Source organism: Triticum dicoccoides, chromosome 2A (assembly GCF_002162155.2).
Source record: "Triticum dicoccoides isolate Atlit2015 ecotype Zavitan chromosome 2A, WEW_v2.0, whole genome shotgun sequence".
Classification (NCBI taxonomy): domain Eukaryota; kingdom Viridiplantae; phylum Streptophyta; class Magnoliopsida; order Poales; family Poaceae; genus Triticum; species Triticum dicoccoides.
The window spans coordinates 710038207-710043099 of NC_041382.1; positions in this window are offsets into that span (position 1 = coordinate 710038207).

Consider the following 4893-nt stretch of genomic DNA (forward strand, 5'->3'; position numbering starts at 1 on the left):
GGGGCGATGGGATCTGGCTCCTCCCGATCCTGATCCAGTCGAGGTAGTGGGGGAGTGGGGTATGGGACGACGGGGGGAGTGGGTTAGGGTTTCGGGGGGTTATGGAGAGGGAGTGGGGGTGGGACGGCTGAAGTGGTCGATTGGGTCGGCCAATTGGGTCGGTTGGCCTAGGGGGGGGGTCTTTTCTCTTCTACATTTTTTTGATTTCGTTTAGTCTTTTTCCTTTTATTTATTTTCTTTTCTATTTTCTGTTTTCTTTTAGTTACATTTTATTTAGTTTTAGTAGAGTATCAAAGTTGTAACTAGTTTAGTATATATAATAATGCCACATTCCGAACATTTTCGTTTTGTTGTTTGAAAACCTTCGATGTTTGTTAAAAACCCGATTTTGAATTTGAAACTTTTGATCCAACGCGAGTAGCAACAGTAACCGGGGTGACTTGGCACCGTTAACGTGGGATTACTCTAGCATGATTATCCGGGCGTTACATCCACCGGCGTCAACTCCAACTCTATATATTCACGTTCGGGGAGAAAAAACAAAGAGAAGGATTCATCGCGTTTTACGATATGGAGCCGCCGCCAAGCCCTAATCTCTCTTGGGAGGGCTGATCTGAAGTCTGTTCGGGACTTCGGAGAGGGGAATCCGTCGCCATCATCATCATCAACCTTCCTCCATCACCAATTTCATGATGCTCACCGCCGTGCGTGAGTAATCCGATCTTAGGCTTGCTGGACGGTGATGGGTTGGATGAGATTTACCATGTAATCGAGTTAGCTTTGTTAGGGTTTGATCCCTACTATCCATTATGTTCTAAGATTGATGTTGCTATGACTTTGCTATGCTTAATGCTTGTCACTAGGGCCCGAGTGCCATGATTTCAGATCTGAACCTATTATGTTTTCATGAATATATGTGAGTTCTTGATCCTATCTTGCAAGTCAATAGTCACCTACTATGTGTTATGATCCGGTAACCCCGAAGTGACAATAATCGGTACTCTATGAAAATGAGGCCTTAATATCCCTTAGTTTCCAATAGGACCCCGCTGCCACGGGAGGGTAGGACAAAAGATGTCATGCAAGTTCTTTCCATAAGCACGTATGACTATATTCGGAATACAGGCCTACATTACATTGATGAACTGCAGCTAGTTCTGTGTCACCCTATGTTATAACTGTTGCATGAGGAATCGCATCCGACATAATTATCCATCCCCGATCCATTGCCTACGAGCTTTTCATATATTGATCTTTGCTTAGTTACTTTTCCATTGCCACTGTTATGATTGCTACAAAAACTACTATTGTTACTTTTGCCACCATTACCGTTACACCCATACTACTTTGTTACTAAATACTTTGCTGCAGATATTAAGTCTTTCAGGTGTGGTTGAATTGACAACTCAACTACTAATAGTTGAGAATATTCTTTGGCTCCCCTTGTGTCGAATCAATAAATTTGGGTTGAATACTCTACCCTCGAAAACTGTTGTGATCCCCTATACTTGTGGGTTATCACATGACGCTCTACTTGGAACTGCACTAACTGATAGCTCCACCATTCAATATAAATACGTATCCGGTTTGTGACTTGAGTCATTCAGATCAGTGTCAAAGATTGCATCAACGTAACCATTTACGATGAGCTCTTTGTGACCTCCATTAACGAGAAACATATCCTTAGTCCTTTTCAGGTATTTCAGGATGTTCTTGACTGCTATCTAGTGACCCACTCCTGGATTACTTTGGTACCACCCTGCTAAACTTATAGCAAGGCACACAGCAGGTCTGGTACACAGCATTGCATACATGATAGAACCTATGGCTGGGGCATAGGAAATGACTTTCATTTTCTTTCTATCTTCTGTAGTGGTCGGGCATTGAGTCTGACTCAACTTCACACCTTGTAACACAGGCAAGAACCCTTTCTTTGACTGATCCATTTTGAACTTCTTCAAAACTTTATCAAGGTATGTGCTTTCTAAAAGTCCAATTAAGCGTCTTGATCTATCTCTATAGATCTTGATGCCCAATATATAAGCAGCTTCACCGAGGTCTTTCATTGAAAAAATCTTATTCAAGTATGCTTTTATGCTATCCAGAAATTATGTATTATTTCCAATCAACAATATGTCACCCACATATAATATTAGAAATTCTACAGAGCTCCCACCCACTTTCTTGTAAATACAGGCTTCTCCAAAACTCTATAGAAAACTATATGCTTTGATCACATTACCAAAGTGTATATTCCAACTCCGAGAGGCTTGCACCAGTCCATAAATGGATCGCTGGAGCTTGCACACTTTGTTAGCACCTTTTGGATCGACAAAACCTTCTGGTTGAATCATATACAACTCTTCTTTAAGATATCCGTTGAGGAATGCAGTTTTGACATCCATTTGCCAAATTTCATAATCATAAAATGCGGCAATTGCTAACATGATTCAGACAGTCTTAAGCATCGCTACGGGTGAGAAGGTCTCATTGTAGTCAACTCCTTGAACTTGTCGAAAACCTTTCGCGACAAGTCGAGCTTTGTAAACAGTAACATTACCGTCAGCGTCAGTCTTCTTCTTGAAGATCCAGTTATTCTCTATTGCTTGCCGAACATCAGGCAAGTCAACCAAAGTCCACACTTCGTTCTCATACATGGATCCCATCTCAGATTTCATGGCCTCAAGCCATTTCACGGAATCTGGACTCATCATCGCTTCCTCATAGTTCGTAGATTCATCATGGTGAAGTAACATGACCTCTAGAACAGGATTACCGTACCACTCTGGTGCAGATCGTACTCTGGTTGACCTACGAGGTTCGGTAGTAACTTGATCTGAAGTTTCATGATCATCATCATTAACTTCCTCACTAATTGGTGTAGGAATCACTGGAATTGATTTCTGTGATGAACTACTTTCCAATTCGGGAGAAGGTACAATTACCTCATCAAGTTCTACTTTCCTCCCACTCACTTCTTTCGAGAGAAACTCCTTCTCTAGGAAGGATCCATTCTTAGCAACGAATATCTTGCCTTCGGATCTGTGATAGAAGGTGTACCCAACAGTTTCCTTTGGGTATCCTATGAAGACACATTTCTTCGATTTGGGTTCGAGCTTATCAGGTTGAAGCTTTTTCACATAAGCATCACAACCCCAAACTTTAAGAAATGACAACTTAGGTTTCTTGCCAAACCACAGTTCATATGATGTCGTCTCAACGGATTTAGATGGTGCCCTATTTAATGTGAATGCAGTTGTCTCTAAAGCATAACCCCAAAATGATAGCGGTAAATCAGTAAGAGACATCATAGATCGAACCATATCTAATAAAGTACGGTTACGACATTCGGACACATCATTACGCTGTGGTGTTCCAAGTGTCGTGAGTTGCGAAACTATTCCACATTGTTTCAAATGAAGACCAAACTCATAACTCAAATATTCACCTCCAGGATCAGATTGTAGAAACTTTATTTTCTTGTTACGATGATTTTCCATTTAACTCTGAAATTCTTTGAACTTTTCAAATGTTTCAAACTTATGTTTCATCAAGTAGATATACCCATATCTGCTCAAATCATCTGTGAAGGTAAGAAAATAACGATACCCGCCGCGAGCCTCAACACTCTTTGGACTGCATACATCAATATGTATTATTTCAAATAAGTCAGTTGCTCGCTTCATTGTTCCGGAGAACGGAGTCTTAGTCATCTTACCCATGAGGCATGGTTCGCAAACATCAAGTGATTAATAATCAAGTGATTCCAAAAGCCAAATAAGCATGGAGTTTCTTCATGCCCTTTACACCAATATGACCTAAACTGCAGTGCCACAAATAAGCTGCACTATCATTATTAAACTTGTTTCTTTTGGCTTCAATATTATGAATATGTGTATCACTACTATCGAGATTCAACAAAAATAGACCACTCATCAGGGTGCATGACCATAAAAGATATTACTCATATAAATAGAACAACCACCATTCTCTGATTTAAATGAATAACCGTCTCGCATCAAACAAGATCCAGATATAATGTTATGCTCAACACTAGCACCAAATAACAATTATTTAGGTCTAAAACTAATCCCGACGGTAGGTGTAGAGGTAGTGTGCCGACGACGATCACATCGACTTTGGAACCATTTCCCACGCGCATCGTCACCTCATCCTTAGCCAATCTTTGTTTGATTCGTAGCTCTTGTTGATGTCTACTACACAACCTTCTTCTTGTAGACGTTGTTGGGCCTCCAAGTGCAGAGGTTTGTAGGACAGCAGCAAATTTCCCTCAAGTGGATGACCTAAGGTTTATCAATCCGTGGGAGGTGTAGGATGAAGATGGTCTCTCTCAAGCAACCCTGCAACCAAATAACAAAGAGTCTCTTGTGTCCCCAACACACCCAATACAATGGTAAATTGTGTAGGTGCACTAGTTCGGCGAAGAGATGGTGATACAAGTGCAATATGGATAGTAGATAAAGGTTTTTGTAATCTGAAAATATAAAAGCAGCAAGGTAACTACTGATAAAAGTGAGCATAAATGGTATTGCAATGTGTTGAAACAAGGCCTAGGGTTCATACTTTCACTAGTGCAAGTTCTCTCAACAATAATAACATAATTGGATCCTATAACTATCCCTCAACATGCAACCACTAGTAGAAAAAGGGCCTATTGTCCCGGTTCGTAAGGGCCTTTTGTCCCGGTTCCTGAACCGAGACTAAAGGGTCGGTACTAATGCCCTGTCCCTTTAGACCCGGTTCAATCCAGAACCGGGACAGATGGGCCTCCATGTGGCCTGTGCGCGGAGCCCGGGCAGGAGGGCCTTTGGTCCCGGTTGGTGGCACCAACTGGGACCAATAGGCATCCACGCGTCAGCATTTCTGTGGCTG